Genomic DNA, 19,614 nt, shown 5'->3' with positions numbered 1-19,614 from the left:
AGCCCTGATAATGAAGCAGCCCTGGTGCTACAGGACCGGCCAAGACGGCCTGAGGCCAAGGCTACCAGCATAGAGCAAACATCTAATTCTTACATCACATCCCAGTATCCACAGAGTATCCAAGCTGCAGCTCTGGTTCTGCAAGGCCTCTGGACAATGCAATGTCAACACGATGAGCGCACTGACAACTTCACGGCAGTCCCATTACTGCGCTGCCCTGACAGAGTGCTCCTTACCCGACCGCCTGAGCGCCCTGCACAGCAGACTGCTCCGGGAGAAGGGCTCTCACGGATGCCCAGCCTGAAACCCACAACCGTCACCAGAACCTGTCCCCCTGAGGTCTGCTTTCCTCACACCACCGCAACCATCACATCCTTTGCCCAACAGCTGTCCCAACAAACATATGTCAGAGATGTTCACTGAACAAGGGCTTGGAGATGGATTAACTGTCAGGGGAAAAAAAAAAAGACTCCATTCAACTAGAGATAAGGTAAGGCTTCCCTGGTGGACCAGTGGTTAAGAACTCACCTGCCAACGCAGGGGACATGGGTTCAATCACTGATCTGCGAAGATCCCACATACCTCAGAGCAACTAAGCCCACACACCACAACAGCTGAGCCCACCAGCTCTAGTGCTATGTTCCACAACAAAAGAAGCCACCAGAATGAGAAGCCAGCACGCTGTGATGCAGAGAAACCCCGCTCGGCACAAGTAGAGAAAGCCCGAAAGCAGCAATGAACACACAGTGCAGCCAAAAATAAGTACCTATATATATAATTTTTTTTAAAAATCTGTATATAAGGTAAGACACCTGGGGGGCTTGCCAAGGAGAGAGGAAGAAGGATTGAGAAGACGTCCATTTTTACCCAGTTCCAGAATATTTCTTGAAACACACCCATCCATCTAATGGGGCATTGGAGGTGGCATCCAAAGTAAAAGCCCTTTTGTGAGAGAAGTCACCACTTTCGATCTGCCTTTCTTGACTGGAGCGATACTGCTTGCTTATAAAAGGCCAATATTAGTAACATGCAGGAAAGTCGAATCATAAACCCTGTCTTTGCTCCTCTCTGTATGTCAGCTCTATTCTTACATATTAGAGCAAGTCAGTCTTACTCCAGGTGCTGGGCCATCTGGTCAGACTCACAACCTTCAAACGCTGGGACCAATCACCATGGCCATGAGGATATATTATGACTGCCTGACCCGCACTCATTCACCCAACCCTCTGGCCACGAACATGCAGGATGGCCCCAAAGCAAGGTAGGAGAAGATAGCTCACATTACAGTGAGACTACCACAAACACCATAACAATGCATCTGTCCACCACTTCCCCATGTATTCATTCCCTAAGTTTATCTAGTACCTACTGACCCAGCACGGCACTGGGTTCTGAGCTTACAGTAAATAGTGAGCAAAACCAATATAATCCCCATGCTCAGTGAACACACAGTCAAGGATTTCTATTATAGCTAACCTTGGGAATAAGCTACCTACCATCTCTGAACTTCCATGACCTCATCTACAAAATGAAGAGAGTAGTAGTTGCCTTTCATGGTCGTTGCGGGGAAGATCAGACGTGGCCTCCAGCATTCAGCATCGGCAGTGCAGCCTGCAGTGCTGTGCCTGGGCGGGCAGCTCACGTGTCAACATTGCCTCCAGTTCTTCGGTGAGATTCTGAGCATTTTTTCAGCAGTACAGCTCCCAGGTCTGCTCCTTAGCTTGGCTGGAGATTCTGTGTGCAACCCAATATCCTTTCATCAATTACCTTCTGCTCAAACCAGTTTTGATTGTTTGCTACTAAACACCTTAACTGATAAAGAAAGTGCTTAATACATGGTAACTATAGTTACTAATCCCTCAGCCTCTTGTCCCTTTATTAAGAAAAGTATAGCTGAGAGGCAGAGAAAGAGGGACTCAAAATAAGCAGCTCTAAGGATGAAATCTGACCCAAGCCCTGGACACAGCAGAAGCTGAAAGCAGCCCCAAATCTGATGGATGCACAGAGTAAAGAGTCCCTGTCATTTCTCAGGGACCAGAGGAAGCAGGGAAGCAGTTCGGCCTTCCATGCAGAGAGGTAAAATAATGATTTCTCCAAAGGGGCTTTCATGCACTGCACTGATTAAAAGTAATAAGATGCTGCTGCTTCGACTTCAGATTTAATTTCAGACACTTAAATGTGTTGTGGCCTTTCAATTGAGTTCTGCGTGTTCAGTGGAGCAGGAAGGTAGAAAATCTTAGATTGCCCTTGTCATTCAGGAGACATTAAGAGGACAGTGCCCACCTTGCTGACCTTCAGAGGATGGGCATGAGACACGATTGCCCCACTGTGCCCATTGACCTTGATAGAGAACAGAAGGTTTCCACATGAGGAAAAGTCGCCAAATTTTGCTAAACTGACCCTCAGGTGAAAGCCCTTGAAGGGCAGGTGGGCCCCAGCTGAGGAGTCTGAGCAGGTCACTCTCTGAGCACCACCGGTGAGGAAATGCCCATCGTCCCAGAAACGCACCTGGCTGGGAGTCTCATGACTTTGGACGTTACTTGGTCTTGGTTCTCCTGCTCCATTCTCATCCAACCCATGACTCAAATCACCCACCCCCAGTTAGTCACTCATATCCTGTGATGCTTTGAAATTCACCTGCCTCAATCTCAGTTTCCTGAGACCATTTTCAGAATGCTCATGGTGACTTCACCTCCAGTGTGGAGGGAATGAGACTCAGGAGAGGCTGGGGCGAGGACATGGAGACTCTTCCATACATGCCTGAGTTTACAGATCACGCAGTATTGAGCCATGGAATGTTTTAGAACACAGGGGTAGAATGTCAGAATCAAATTTAAATTATGGCATTTAAATTGGAGTGAGGGTGAGCAAGATGGCCTTAGTGTTGCTCTCGCTAAACTTTAGACAGGCTTCCTCCTGACTGTAGGCTCCCTTTCCTCAAAGCATGACTTACTTTACTTTTTCATTACTTACTTTAGGAAACTATAAATTCTTTCTCTGTCCTTTTGAAATGCAACTCTTCTCCTAGCCAATTACAGCCCAAGAATCCTGAGTCTTTCTCAAGGACTGAAGAGCCAGCCTTTTGAAATAGAATCATCAAGAGAGATGATTACAGTCATCTCTGTCTCTGTGGGAGGGTGGAAGCCTAACTTTGATAAACACCAATTAGCAGACACAGATGAGCTAATCATACTGACCTACCTTCCCCCTTGAGTCCCACAGTACTTTTCTACTAGCTCACCCCACTGCTTAAAAACTCCTTGTCTTTTGTTTCAGTGGCATTGAGGTCAGCCCTTCTCCCCTATGGCAGTGAAGCTGACCTCTATAACAACAGTCTTGAATAAAGTCTTCCTTATCTGCTTAATTCCATCAAGTGCAATTCTGAGCTGACAAAGGTGGGCAAAGGAACAATTTAGAAGCTGCATTAGTTTTCCAACAGAACAGAGAGAGAGGCAAAGACAGTAGAGCTGGAAATCACAGTTTGGATGTTGAAGGAAGGACTAAAAGATAATTTCTGAAGTTAGAGCAATTCTGTGTGATCCTATCCCATATCCATCGCAAAGGCCAGGAAAGAAACTGGGCTGAGATGGAAAGACAAAACAAGAAGCTCATGTTTTACCACACTGAGTTGAAAGTTTCTCTGGAAAGACACCCAATACACAGTGAGGCAAGATCAAGGGCACAGTATTAAGGTATATATTAATACCTTTTATAATTATAGACATAATGCGTACACATAGGAGAAAGTTGGGACACAGAAGATTACAAAGTCAGAAAGAAACAAAACACCCAGAACCTCCACAAAAGCGACTGCCACTGTTTCCATCTAGAATAGTCTGTGCCTCAGGTACCCTGGGGCTGGGAAAGGAGAGGGAAGAAAAGAGGTCATTGTAACTAACATGACAACTGCTTTGAGAGGGAGTTAGGCTGACGCTGTGGCAGGACAGGGGGCAGGTGACGACTCCAAGAGAAAGGAGATGGAGCCTAGGTCACCAGTGAGATGACATCTGAGCTGGAGTTTAAGCATCAGTTTGACAATCATAATATAAAGGGTTTGAAGACAAGTCAAAGGCACCTGGAAGAAGACATTTGCTCCAGAGTACCTGTCAAAATATTCATATCCACAATTATGAAGAACTTCTGCAAAGCAACAAGAAAAGGCAAACAGTCTGATTTTTACAATGGGCAAAATACTTCACAGGTACTGCACCACAGAGGGTATTCAAACAACCAGTAAACATATTAAAAGCTGCCCAATTTTATCAGTTTTTGAAGAAATGCAAATTAAATCTACAATCCCTCATAATCACACAGCTACCAGATGACTAAATTTAAGATACTAGATGTTGGCAGGTCTGCAGAGGAACTACAGCTCTTGGGCTTTTCTGGTGGGAGTATAGGTATAAATGGGAGAAGGCAATGGCACCCCACTCCAGTATTGTTGCCCAGAAAATCCCATGGATGGAGGAGCCTGGTAGGCTTCAGTCCATGTGATCGCTAAGAGTTGGACACGACTGAGCAACTTCACTTTCACTTTCCACTTTCATGCATTGGAGAAGGAAATGGCAACCCATCCAGTGTTCTTGCCTGGAGAATCCCATGGATGGAGAAGCCTGGTAGGCTGCAGTCCATGGGGTCGCGCAGAGTCAGACACGACTGAAGCGACTTAGTAGTATAGGTATACATTGGTAGAGCGACTATAGATAACCATACAGTAGTATCTTCCAAAGCTGAATAAGTGCCAATCTATAAAATAGCAATTCCACCCATTTATAGATTCAACACACACACACAAAAAAAAGGATGTAGGTTCACAGAAAAACATGTAAAAGAATGTGAATAGCTGCAACATTTATAAGAGCTTCAAACTGGAAAAGCCCAAATTTCCATTAATAGTTGAATGAATCAAGTGTGATATGCTCATTACACAGAGAAGAGAGCATAGGGGAAATGAACTACATGTAACAGCATCAGTGGATTTCACAAACACAAAATTGAGAAAAATAGCCAGGCATCTGAGAGTGTATATGGAATGCTCCCATTTATACAAAGTTAAAAAACTGTCAAAATTAATCTGTTAAAAGTCAAGACAGTGATATCCTGGAGGGCAGGAGATTGCTGAAGGGGAGCACTGGGGCTTTGGGGGGTACCAGGCATTTTCTGTTTCATGACCTGGGTGCTGGTCACTCCATGTGTTCATGTTGTGAAAATCCATCTGCTGAAAATGTATGATTTGTGCATTTCTCCGTATACATGTCGCATTTCAGTAACACTTACATTAAGCAAACTAGAAGTGAAACGTGGGCTTGTTTTGCCTGAAATGCAAGTTGCTGGGGAAGAAGTGGCTCTCAGAACTGGCCCTTGTGTTTCATAACCACCTACTCAGTCTGTTCTTAAAAGTCAAAGACTGGACAGGAAGGTGAATGGAGGAATAGAAATCTCAATTCCTCAAAGAGAAACAAAGAAGAGGAACCAGTGAGAAAGAATACAAAAGGAAAAGGATGGAGGCAATTAAAACAACAGGGAGACATGCTTATAAGGGCAGCACACTAGAAATGGACAGAGAGAAGCAGGACAAGGACTTCAAAATTCCAGCATTCCTGTTTTCTAACCCTTACGTGAAATATAAGGCAAGTAGGATATTTAGAACACATAACCCCGTGAAGAGCCTAATTGTTCTCACTGCTATGACTCAGGTAGGGGTGGGGCTGGGACTGTATTCTGAGGCAAGTATACTTTCTCATGAGATTCTTCCATCAGAGAAGAAGGGAGGTCAGGTAAGGGTCTGGAATTCTTGGGACTGAAGAAAACCCTCTCGTTCCCTCCTCTCCCGCTGATCCCCTATCCCTAACACTGCATCCTCTGCTAAACAGCAAAGCTGCCACACCCAACTGATGCCTCTTTCCCACCGGCCTCCTTGCTACATGTCAGCTTTTCAAACCTTGATGGGGAAGAGCCAGAGGGCACCGGGCTCAGTGACGGGGGTCTCTACCCCGCAGCTCTGATGGAATTCCAGTGGAACCAGCATCCTTCATCACTGTCAGGTCTGTGTGGCACTGAGCGATCACCATGGTGAGTGCAAATCCAGCTGTTTGGAGTCAGAAAGGCCTTTACAAACCTGCCTTTCTGCTTCAGATTCCCAGGAAAGTGACAGCTCTTCTCAAGTTAAAAGAAACCAGGTCAGAGACTGGGGTACCTGAGGAATCCCTGTATCTTTTCAAGCCCACGTGTCTTTGGAGTAGCTGGAACCGGCCTTAAAGTCACAGAAAAATAAGCTTGCTCTTACTCGAGCAAAGACTCTGCAGTCTCAGATTAAGTAATAAGCTTAACATACATATTCTCTGCTCCTATCTGACACAATGGGTTACGGAACAACTCACTTGTTAGCTTAAGACAGCCCAGCTTCTGGGTCATGAAATCAAGAAAGGAGACTCTAGTCCAGTGATTCTCAAAGTAAGACCAAGACCAAGAGCATCAGCAGGACCTAAAAATTCATTAGAAATGCACACTGGGGACTTCCCTGGAAGTCCAGTGATTAAGAATCTGGCTTCCACTGCAGGGGATAAGGGTTTGATCCCTGATCAGGGAACTAAGATCCCACATGCCACAGGGCAACTGAGCCTGAGAGCTGAAACTATTGGGCGCGTGAGCCTCAACTAGAGAGTCTGTGCTACAACAGAAGATCCTACATGATGCAATCAAGAGCCAGCCTAGCCATAAATAAAGAAATAATTTTTAAAAAAGGAAATGCACTCTCCTGGGCCCTACCCCCGGACTTACAGAATCAGAGATGCTGGGGTTGGGGGTCCAGGGATCTGTGTTTTAACAAGAGCCAGGTGATTCTGTGCAAGATGTCAGAGAAACATTGCTCTCAGGATAGAAGACAATCACTTCCCTGCCCTCTATTCGAATTAGCTCAATTTTCAGAACGTCTTCTGAGGAATGGGGGCATTCATGCTTACCTTCCTGAAGGCTGAGGAAGCCTAGATTAGAAGATCTCTTGAGGAAGCTCCCTTTCAGCTTTAATATCTATGATTTCTCACCTTCAAAGTATTCTCATGCTTCTGCTAGGGTCAAGTTGGCAGGCGTTGATTTGTTTTCAAGCCAGGCGCCCAATGTACTTCATGTACAGCAAGAGGTAACAGGATACAAGACATCACGGTATCCCACAGAGATAGGTGAACCCTTCCTTCCGAGCCTCGTTTGTCCCCCAGGACTCACAAATTTGGCACAAGCTGCTGCACTGGCTGTGGGATATAAATGGAGGAGAAAGAATCTCCCATTTTGCTGACAGATACCTCAGAACAAGCCATGGAAGAAGCAGGAACACCAGGCCTTCTCTGCCTCTGTTGTTCCAACCATCGTCTACTCTCCTGTCCCCTAAATCCAGAGCACCAAGGTCAGCCTATTTAAAATCAACCTACCACCGTCTGTTCCAAGGAAATTTGTTCTCCAGAATTTGTCCCAGACTGAAAGCTGAACACGTCCAAGGTTTAAGAGCTTATGCTGGGAGAAATTGAACATTATCTCAGGATAATGTTTTCCTACTGCTACTTAAATTTCCAGAGGCATTTACAAAAATTAAACATCAATAGGAAGCCAAGTCCTTTATTTATGAAGCCAGCAATAGACATTGATCCTGTGATAATGTTATTATTTTTCTTATTGCTCCTGTCGGTGTGCATTTCATCATCATCAGGCTGGATGAGCAGAGGAGGAGCTGGATGTTTATTGACTTGCAATTGCTTGTTGCTTTAAAAAAGTCTGTGCTTCTGTCTTCAGGCCTTTAGAAAGCTAGTTCTGTACAAACACATAAGCATATTAAAGCTCTCAGTTAATTGATGTTTCTGGTCATTGCTTCCTGGATTGTTTTAAAATGTGACATGAATTTTTTTATAGGGTCAGTATTTTATTAACACATCTAGAATTTAGTCATACATCTTGACACACAAGCCACTTAACACACATAGGGAGGGCAGTAGACTCCTTTAGGCCCCTCTATCAACAAGGAAACTGGGAACAATAATTTCATTTATGGGCTTTCCTGGTGGCTCAGTGATAAAGAATTCACCTGCCAATGCAGGAGGCATGGGTTCAATCCCTGGGTCTAGAAGAACTCCTGGAAAAGGAAATGGCAACCCATTCCAGTATTCTTGCCTGGAAAATCCTAAGGACAGAGGAGCCTCGCAGACTATATAGTCCATGGGGCTGCAAAAGAGTTGAACACAACTTAGCAAGTAAACAAAGACAACAATTTCATTTATAAGAAAAGTAGATTTGGCCAAGAGTATTAGAGAATGCTGACTCATCCTGGACCCAGACAGAGGAGCCTGAGGCAGACCATGGGAAATGAGACCATCATCCTCTCAGCAAGAGTAGCTTGTCTAGTTCATCTGCGAGGAGGAGAGAGGGAGTTGACTGTGGGGTCTGCAGGATGTGAACTTGCAAATCAGGTGAGAATGGATGCGTGGATAGGGGTGAGTGTGCAGGGAAGCTTGGGTGTGACTCACTCCTGATCAGACACTGAATGAACAGAGGCAGGAAGGGGGTTAGTCCCAACGGCCAAGAATGTGCCCGTGCGGTCCTGGGATGTTCTCCTTCCCGCAATGGACACACACATGGAGTTCAGGCTGCTGAGAACTGAGGTCTAGAGAAAAGGCATCCAGCAGCTACTGTGGTCGCGGTGAGGGAAGCAGAAACAGCAGCTGGCCAGTGAATCTGAGTGTGGTTTCCACAGCAACACATGTATCCCTGGCGTGACATTCAAGACAGTGCCCTTCTCTGCCAAGGTTGGTCCCTCCTCCTGTGTTTTGGACCTCTTCCTTGATCTTCTCAGGATATCAATTAGCCCATTTCTCTTCTACGCAGAAGCCAAACCTTTCCTCTCAATCACTTAAAAAGGCTCGAGTCTCCCCCGACTTAAAAATACCTGCCTTCTACTCCACATTTCTTGCAGCTATAGTCCTCTCTCCTCCTCCTCACACCCCAAAGTTTTCCAGAAAGTTATCTCTCCCTGCAGTCTCCATATGCTCCCCTCCCACTTACTCCTCAATTCACTCCAATCCATCTTCCACCCCCATCACAGGCTTTAAAAAGCCTCTGTGATCATCAGGCGACCTCTTTACTGCTAAAGCCCAAGCATAATTTTTAATCCTCATCTTACCTGAAACCTCAGCAGTGGTGCAGACCATACCTCTTCTCTGGAATTATGTGGGCTCTCAGGACTCCTCAACCCCACAATTTCCCCCCACCCATCTCCCTGGATGCTCCTCTATTTTCTCTGCAGGTTCCCACTCCCTATCCAACTTGCTAGAGCCCCTATAGACTCTTGAGAGTTGTCCTTGATTGCTCTTTCTCCCTTACTTCTCCATCAAAACCATCAGTAAGTCCTGTTAATTTGGGCCCTTCAGTAATTGTGTATTCTGTGCACTGTCTTCACTCCTCTCACATGTGGAGAGCTGCTGTAGCCCCTCAAGAACAAAGAGATAAAGTTGCCTAAGGTCACACAGCTAATTAATGGCCACGGAAACAGGACCCAAGTATTTCAGCCCCTGGTGCACTGGTATGTCCACATCACCCTAATATAATCATACATTATTCAGGAAAACCAAAATTGATTATGGATATGATGTCATTTATCATCAAGATTTTGTTGAGGAAAAATAGGGGAGTGTTGTTGTTGTTCCAACTCTATGCAACCCCTTGGACTGCAGCATGCCAGGCTTTCCTATGCCTCACCATCTCCCTATGTTTGCTCAAATAGAGGAGTGTAGGATCCCTCTAAGCAGAAATGTCCCCCTTTGAATTGGCATGATTAGAAAAAAATCAAGACAAAATTCCATGCATGTCCTCAGAAGACTTTCCTGAGGATCTTTTTCCTGGGAACTTAACCAACATTGAGAGTCCAACTCTCTCCATCTCATCTCGGTAACAGCAGGAGCTGATGACAACCAAGGAAGGAAGGAGACAAGCAAGACTCAACCTTCAAAGGTTTGGCTACAACTGTCATCAAGAAGTGAGAACAGCAGATGAGGCAACAACACTCCCTGAAATAATCGAATCATAAGGACTGTCCTGTGGAACACAGAGCTGACATCCTGAGTGGCTTCAGGAGGCAAATTGAAAGCTCAAGAGAAGCTCAAGAGTTCAGCCTTGTATTATATAGGGAAGATCTGTTGGAACTGTCCAAGGTACCAAGAGAGGAACTAGGTGGGAGGGACATCATTTTTCTTTGTTAAGTAGACTCTTGCACCAGGGTGAGCCAGACAAAACAAAATCTGGTTTTCATACCATGCCTCATGGCTAAGACCAGGCTGGGTGGCTTGACCTTCTTAACAACACTAACAGACCAGTGGGCACATACTATACCTTGCTTTAAAAAGTGGGAATTTAGACTCACAAAAGTTATGACCTCAATCACACAGTAAACTAATGGAGGATTCAAGATTTCACTCATCCACTCAACACAATTTTATGGAACATCCTTATGTTGTACTGGAGTTGAAAATGGCAACCCACTCCAGTATCCTTGCCTGGAGAATCCCATGGATAGAGGAGCCTGGTGGGCTACAGTCCGTGGGGATGCAAAGAGCCAGACACAAATGAAGTGACTTAGCATGCATTATATTGTACATACTATGTGAAAGAAAGAAAGTGAAGTTGCTCAGTCGTGTCCAACTCTTTGCGACCCCATGGACTGTAGTCTACCAGGCTTCCATGGGATTTTTCAGGCAAGAGTACCAGGGTGGGTTGTCATTTCCTTCTCCAGGGGATCTTCCCAACCCAGGGATCGAACCCAGGTCTCCCGCACTGCAGGCAGAGGCTTTACCCTGTGAGCCACCAGGGAAGCCCCACATACTATGTAAGCATGATAGATAAAGATGGGAAAGGTAATCCCGTATCACCAAGGAGATAACTGGAGGAGGCCCATTGATGTACAGTGAGATGATATGGAGGTTAGTAAGTCCAGGAGGCTACTGAATACAGATGAGGGCTATCTAACCTGCTAGAAAGGAAAGAGGTGGTCAAATAATGTATGACCGGAACCAAGTCTTGAAAAATCAGCTAACAAAACTTAACAGGGTAAAGAATGGCTGTGGAGAGGATGCTGTTAACACTCCACCAGGATCTCCTTTGCCAGGCAGGGTTCCCACCATCCAGCTTATGTAGACATCTCAATCACTATGATTCACACTGACCCCATTCTCAGGACAGCTGGCCCCAGCCAGGGGGAGGTACCTCACTCATACACAGCAATACTGTTAGTCACATACTGTTTGTGGTCCCGTGGATTGCAGCCTGCCAGGCTCCTCTGTCCATAGAATTCTCCTGGAAAGAATACTGGAGTGGAATATTGAAAGATTCCCTTCTCCAGGGGATATTCCTGACCCAGGGATTGAACCCAGGCCTCCCACATTGCAGACAGATCCTTTACTGTCTGAGCCACCAGTCAAGTCCTATATGTAGGGATATCCCCTCTGCAATGACTCACTCTCATGGGGGTCCAGGGGCCCTGCCTGAAATTGGGACCATTTCTGTGATGCAACTCACACTCAGAGCTCCCTGTAGGAACAGCTGAGCTCACATTCTTGCTCATCTCCTTACCCTATACTCCTTCCTTACCCTATACGTCTTCCTTCCCTTCCCTTCTCCTGCCACCACTCCCTTAAGAAACCATATGAATCCCTGGCTTCCTTTCTGCTTTTAGAAAACCTAAGTCAGGGAGAAGAATGTTCTAGATGGAGAGAACAATGGTGCAAAGGCATGGATATGAGAGAGCCCAGAACAACACAGCACAGCTGTGAGCTTGGGCAGAGGGATGAGCAGTGGTGGGGCATGACAGAAACCAGACAGATGCCCAGATGTCTCCCAACATCCAGCCAGTCACATGCCACCTCTCCACACTAAGCTGACCTCTGATCTCCCTCATGGTTGCCTTCAAAGCAATATTTCAGCACATATCTAGATAAAGTGAGTTTCTAGAGGAAGGAGTTACAAACCAAGATTCCTGGATTTATTCAGTAGCATTTTACAAAGTAGAAACGAAGATGAGCTCCCTGAAATTTCCTGACTCCCAAAACTGCGCCGCCTCAGTGGAACTGGCCACTGACTCCACTTTCGGGAGAGCGAATTATCTCCGTGGCTGTTTTTGTCCTTCCTTGCCTCTCCAGCAACAGCGGCCTCCTCCTCTCCCCTTTCATTGGCTTCTCTCCTCTCTGGCCTCCACTCATGAGGTCTTGCCCCTGGGTCTCTGTTAGCACTCAGTTGTATTTCTAAAACTGTCCAAAGCCAATGAAGCTCTTTAATCACAAAGTGGAGCTGCCAGGGAAAGAATGCTAATTGGAAACTTATCTCTTGAGGTCCTGGAAAGATTAGAGACAAATACGCTTCTTTTGTCTATCATGCCATTAGCACAGAACAGACTCAGGAGGGGCAAAAAATGAAATGTGGTCCCAGATATAAGAAATTAATCCAAGAAACATACCGATTCCTAAGCAAATGACAGATCTTTGGACTTTAAAAACTAAGGATAATGGCCCATATGGAGGCAGTTATTTTTTTCTTAGGAAGCACAGGAGTGGTCAAAGGCAGAGAGAAACAGATTCTAAACACCCAGGTGGGGCTCACGATGAAGCCTGAGGCTCAAACAAGGCCTAGTCCCTGCATCACGGTTCAGGTCCAGGATAGAATCCCGTCTCACAGCCAAATGTGGAGTCTTCTATACGCCAAGCCTTCCATTAATCCCTGGAATCACAGACAAAAATAAGACACAGTTCTTGTCCTCAGAGTTTAGGAGGAGAAATAGATACATAGAAAATACATTCTCAGCATAGTTGCCTTAGCTGAAAGAAAGAGAAGAGGCATGTTGCTCCTCTTCAGGAGGAGGCAGAAGGCAGGGCAGGCTTTCCCTTCATGGACCACACAGAAGAAAGATCTGCATTTTCTTCCTAAACATGCCATCCACCCAAAGCCAGAACACCAATCCCATGTTATTATTTCATGTTCTTTCCTGCCTCTTCAGTGATAACAACAGAACAATTCTGCTACCTCCCCCGGAAAAATCCATTTAAAGGCTCTCATGAAGGTTCCCCAAACCATAAATGGCTGAAGGACTGAACTTGAACAAAATCTGGGGCCAGAGCAGCTCTGAGGACTCAAGTCGCAGAAGTTAAAGCCAGCTACTCTGAGTACCACTGAGGAATCAATGGGCTCCAGATCATTGTCCTAGTCTGACCTCACTCTGGGAAAAGCAGCATCTGACTGCATGAGCTAATGGTATAAGACCAACCATCACACTCTTCTTTACTCCTCACAGGATGAGGAGAGTGGTCCTCTAAAGCCAAGTGCTGCTCCTGCCAGAAGGTGGCGGGGTTTAACGTGGAACACGTAAACCAGACGGGCCCACCTGAGATCTGTAGCCAAGAATTGCATCCGAGGAGTTCTTTTTAAAAAGTCAAGAGACTCAGCCCCTTCCCTGGACACACTGACTCAGAAGTTCCTGGATGGGACCCAGAAATCAATATTATAATAAGCTCCGAAGTCACTGGTCAGCGAAGCTGAACCATCTCCTTGACCTGGATGAAGTTGGTCATATCAGCATCCACCAGGAACGGGCTAACATGTTTGGTTCAGAACCAAACTGCCATGAAAATGATGATTTATTTTTTTCTACCCTTTTTGAACTGCCTACATTGAAATCCATTATAATTGTATTACAAGCTGAGGAAAACAGCACTGAATTTCTGCCCCATCCTGGATTCTCACCTGACTGAGGAATTACAAGCATGGGAATATGGCTGGATCCCCACTGTTACCCCTAAAGACCCCTACAGCTACCTGTCTGAACTTCTAAAGTGAAGTGAAGTCACTCAGTCGTGTCCAATTCTTTGCAGCCCCATGGACTGCAGTCTACCACACTCCTCCATCCATGGGATTTTCCAGGCAAGGGTACTGGAGTGGGTTGCCATTACCAAAACACCACAGTGCTCAGGTTTCAGGAGAGATCTTTCATTCAACCCCAGTACATATCCAGGACCTAGAACAGAGGCTGTTGCATATAAGGCTCTCTCTATATTTACTGAGTGGAGCAAGGGAAAAAACAGAGGGGGTTTTTTTGAGCCACACCCCCAAACGTCAACCAGAGAATGAATTTATGAGTACCTTTTCACTGAGATGTAGAAAAAGCAGACCAAGGGAGGCAGTGACAATATCTGGCCAAAGCAACCCTGACTTCAGAAACAGTATCTTATCCTATGTCAGAGAGACATTATTCTTTATTAATACAAACAAACAAAACAACCTTTGTGCCTGAAACTCCTTTTAAAACTGTGCTGGTCCTCCACCAAGCATTCCAACCCCTCTGAGTGCTGAATTATTTACTGTTTATTCCTGCGTGGAGAGGGGGCAGTGGTTAAGGAAAATTTCTTCTCCAGTGCTCCACCCTTCTGATTGAAGCCACAATGCAAACTGGGGGGCGATTCAGGGCTTAACAATAGCATCCCACTAATCTTTGCAGGATTGCAAATAAAGGAGGCTGGATCCTTAGGAGGCCTATTAGAGCTAAAGTCTCCCAGCTCCTATTGTTAAAGAACATTCATTACCAAGCTCGCATATAAAATCCTGAGAAGGAAGCAAATGTGAGTCTGCAGTAGTTCTTATGCTATTGCCTCTCGGGGCTAATTAGAGCTGTTTTTGTAATTCACCAGCTATAAATTCCTTGTGATGCTCTCACAGCCCTGGAAGACTGGCCACCCCAGGTCAGGATTTTGTGCTGACACGGCACATCCACCCACTGACAATCACTCAACCGACCACCTTGTGGTTGGTGGCCCTCAGATACCCTGGGATGGCTTCTCAGTTTGTTAATTGTTTTCCTGTTCTCTGCTGATCAGGTTAAAAGATAACTCTGCAGACAATATGAGGTAGCACCTGCCTTATTCTCAGCTAATTTATTTTAAATTGACTTAGTACAGACTTTTTACCCGGTGATGTCTACAAACTTATGAATTCATTTCCTCATCTACCTTCTTGAATTTGATCAAGGAATGAAAATGGCTATAAAGCTTTATGGCAAGACTTTGGAAGAACAGACAAAGGGAACCAAGCCAAACTAACCTCAAAGCTGAAAAACAAATATTTCAAAAGTTTCTTATCTATGATGGGAGATGACAGGATAGGTAGTTACACAAAATCTAACATCTGATAATATGGAAGAAATCATCATGCTCATTGACCAAACTTCTGTAATTATCTGGCCCTTTATATTTTTTTCCACTTGTCATGTAATCCGCCCAATAATCCAATGGATGTAGATATCTTTTAACAGCATTTTACTTTAAAAAAAAATTTTAAATAGGGCTTAGGGAAATTAAAGTACCTGCCTGAGATCACACAGTCAGGAAGATTTGAACCTTGGGCAGTTCAAGTGCAAAGTCGGAACCCTTTTGACATCATCTATATTTTAAAATCCCTTTACTTTGACCTGCCAAGCAGCTAAACCAGAAGGTGATTTGGGGTCTTACAAAAGGATTCGTTACTTTCATAAAAGATTCACGACTGGGCTCCTTGAAATAGCCAACTCCCCTATTGTGCTGAAAATATAATTCAAGCTCCAAAAATGTCTATGTACAAGGAACATTTCTACACCACATCTGCTATGTAAAGGAGAGCAGGGTTCTGGCATAGTGACTTTTCTAAACAGAAGCACCAAAGCCGTAGGACTGATGAGGACAGTGGCATCATGAGGACACGATACTGTCCAGCATCACGACATCACGTGAATTCAGTGATTAGTGAATGTCCTGCACCCACTGATCACCCAGTTGCTCTCTGCCAGTCAGCACTTTTTTCAGATGTCTTAAAATACAGTCTCTGATAGACTGCAAAAATGGTCATGAATTTCTTCTCTCTCATCCAGACACGAAGTCTATTTGTCCTCCCTTTGAATCTTGATTGGCCATGTGATTTGCTCTGACCAACAAGAGATTAGCAAAGATGATATAATCAGAGATTAGGAAAGTGTTTACGCACCCTGGCTGGTCGACTTGCTGAGCTTGGAACCCAGAGACCATCATGTGATTCAGTCTGAGATGGTGTGCTGGAGGCTGAACGGTCATGTGGAAGAGAACCAAGGCACCCCAGGGAGCCCCACAACCAACAGGCAACCGGATCCTGGCCGCCAGCCTGCCAACCACTCGACACACCGGGAGGCCATGGTAGATCATCGAGCAGACCTGCCAGCTGAGAGCAGACGTGTGAGCGAACCAGCCACAACCAGCTGAGCTAGCCCAGGCCAGAGGAACTGGCCGCTTCACAGCGTTCAGTTCAGTTCAGTTCAGTCACTCAGTCGTGTCCAACTCTTTGCGACCCCATGAATCGCAGCATGCCAGGCCTCCCTGTTCATCACCAACTCCCGGAGTTCACTCAGACTCGTGTCCATAGAGTCAGTGATGCCATCCAGCCATCTCACCCTCTGTCGTCCCCTTCTCCTCCTGCCCCCAATCCCTCCCAGCATCAGTCTTTTCCAATGAGTCAACTCTTCGCATGAGGTGGCCAAATATTGGAGTTTCAGCTTTAGCATCATTCCTTCCAAAGAAATCCCAGGGCTGATCTCCTTCAGAATGGACTGGTTGGATCTCCTTGCAGTCCAAGGGACTCTCAAGAGTCTTCTCCAACACCACAGTTCAAAAGCATAAATTCTTCAACACTCAGCCTTCTTCACAGTCCAACTCTCACATCCATACATGACCACTGGAAAAACCATAGCCTTGACTAGACGGACCTTTGTTGGCAAAGTAATGTCTCTGCTTTTGAATATGCTATCTAGGTTGGACATAACTTTCCTTCCAAGGAGTAAGCATCTTTTGATTTACAGCGTTACGAACTAACAAAGTTGCAGGATGAGATTTTTAACAATTACACAGTACAAGGCATTTCCTGTCTGCTATGCTCTGAGGCCTTAGCAAGTAGAAAAGAAAACCAGAAAACTGCCAGAAGTAAAAGACAACAAGAGAGAGAACAAGGTGTGTAAAGTAAAAACGGAGTGGATGAGAAGTTAAAGGGCTCAGAAAACCACGATTAGCATTTAGCTCTTCTCTCTCCCAGTTCACTGATCTTTCCACGACACCGATCTCTTTCTCTGAATGTCTGAGGCTAACTGGACCAATTCCCCACTCCTATGGTAGTCTCCAGCCCTCAGGGAGGCAAGTCAATTGGAGGTTTAAGTTAATAATAAATGAAGAATTTTTTCCAGTGTGTTTCTTCATTTCTCCTTCCCTCTTCAGATCTCTTCTGCAGGTGATTTGAGTCAGCCAGCAAAGGAGGAAAAGAAGTGGATAAAAAGACAGACAGAAGCTACAGTGATGTTGTATGACTAGAGGGTGTTTTTCACCTTCAAAGCACATTGACTGCAAATTACAGGATATACTTTCACAGTTCACATTTCTGTAGAATATCTACTTTTGAGTTCCTGAGCAGAAGAGAATATGTTACTTTAAAAAAAAAAAAGTATAACAGACAATGGATGTGCTCCACTCCAAGGGGAGGGGAAGGGAGGGGAACCCTCAGGAGCTGTCAGTTTTCTGGCCAGCAGTCAAGTCAAGGGCCCTTCTTTCCGCACTGGAGTGGTTACTCCTGTAAAGGGTGAGGAGGTGGCCTATCCCCTCCCTCCATCATAAAAAACTACACAACCCTAACATACTCAATAATGTTTAATTCAGGTTCAAGCTATATAATTCAATACCCACCTCCAGAAACCACCTCTCGGGGATGGGAAGAAATGTAAGCACACCGTGTATTCAGGGGGTACCCAGCATCATAAGCTATTCAAATATTTATGGACCTCTGTTTTGGCTGGTAAACAGTACAACTGCCATATGCAGGCTTAATTCATAATGTAAATTCTAGTACATATGGTTTATCACGGTAAACCACACATTACTACGCATCAAAATGTCCTTCCTCTTTGGATATGGATCCACAGGAGTCCACTATTACTTTTTTAATGAACTGAAAATTTGCCTCCTGGTTCAAAAGCGAGAGAAGGAGGCCCCTCAGACAAGCTGGGTGTGAACTATTTATACACACCCAGAAGAGACACGTCACCTTGCTGGGCTCAGGTAGTGGCTGAATACTGGCCAGGGCCCATGGGCACAGTCAGATGTCAGTACGGGGTGTCTTGGTGAGCCTGCTTTAGCTGATGAGCTGTCCGCAGTGGGGAGCAGCCATCCCAGACACTGGGAACCAGTCTTGGAGGGAACTCTGCCAGACACCCCAGCAAGTGGCCGTGGAGCCCCCCCAAACCCCATCAAGTGACCTCTGGGCAGGGGAGGCTCACCCTACTCACCTCTCCCACACAGACATGCTCCCACAGGAAGATGGCATCTGTTGGGGATTTTCTCCCCGGGACTTGGAAGCGACGAACCTGAAAGAATGACACTCAGACAGCCTCTTGCAAGGACTGACAAGTTTATTTCTGCAGTCAAGCCTTTTTATAGAAGTAGGAACAAAGAGCTTAGAGTATACAGCCAGCAGAGCGCATACGGGGTTAACACCTAATCAGTAAAAATATTTCTAAGGACAGCGCGCTCTAAGTGACCCATGTGCTTATCCCATAACCCATTTTCTCAAGCAACATCCTTAATATTTATCATTAAATCTTGGCACCAGGCATAACCAAAGGCAGGAGATGTTTTTCTGCCCGAGCACACCAAGCCGGGGTATTTCTGACCCTTCGCCATTTTCCCAAGGACTTCCTCCAACCGGCTATTTTGTACTGGGCTTCCCAACAGCATCCACCCAAAAGCCCATCAACAACCACAGCTCCGCCTTCATTTTTGCCCATGTCCCTTTTCTTTGTCCTTCATCCTCTGAATTTTGTCACACTTTGACACACTTCGTGGAGAGTGCCCTCAATCAGCTGCCTCCTTCCCAACAGTGCCCACTCTCCTGTGACTGGTGTGTGGGGGGCCCATGGTTCTTCAGAGTTCCTTTCCCTCCATGAAAGAGCCAGCCAAAGATCCCAGTCCAGCTACTGCAGAGCCAGCTTGCTCCTCACCTACCATCCTGGACTCCTGCCTCCTCCTCTCTTCTGGTCCCTTTGGAGCCCCATCCCCCTGCATGGGCCCAGGACCAGTGCCAACCTGACTAACTGCAGGCAAGAGAAGATGGAAGGAGAGGACTCAAGGCCTGGAGACCATTAGAGAGCGCAACACTAAGATGGAGAAAGGTGCAGGCCCCACTCAGGTTCTGATGAGAATCGTCTCTCAGTGACTATCGGTGCAATGAGAAAGATGCTGGACAAGTCTGAAGCACCATCAAACCTGACTAGGTGGCTCTGACTAGCACCATTTAGCTACTGCAGACCAACAATTTCAAAGGTGCAACAAAAAACTAGGAAATTATTATTTTGATGTGATAAAGGGTTTGTGTTACAACATACAACACTTTGAAAGCAGCTTTTAGATTATACTTTAGAAGTTTACCTTATGTGTGTGTAAATAGTCTGTGTATGCATATATACACACATTCTAAAAATAGTAACAATATAGAATATATAATATATACTATAGTATATAACAGACATATATCATATACAATATAAATATATATACGTAG

The sequence above is a fragment of the Bubalus kerabau genome, chromosome 20 (assembly GCF_029407905.1).
Source record: "Bubalus kerabau isolate K-KA32 ecotype Philippines breed swamp buffalo chromosome 20, PCC_UOA_SB_1v2, whole genome shotgun sequence".
NCBI lineage: Eukaryota > Metazoa > Chordata > Mammalia > Artiodactyla > Bovidae > Bubalus > Bubalus kerabau.
Note: the sequence above shows the minus strand (reverse complement) of the source record.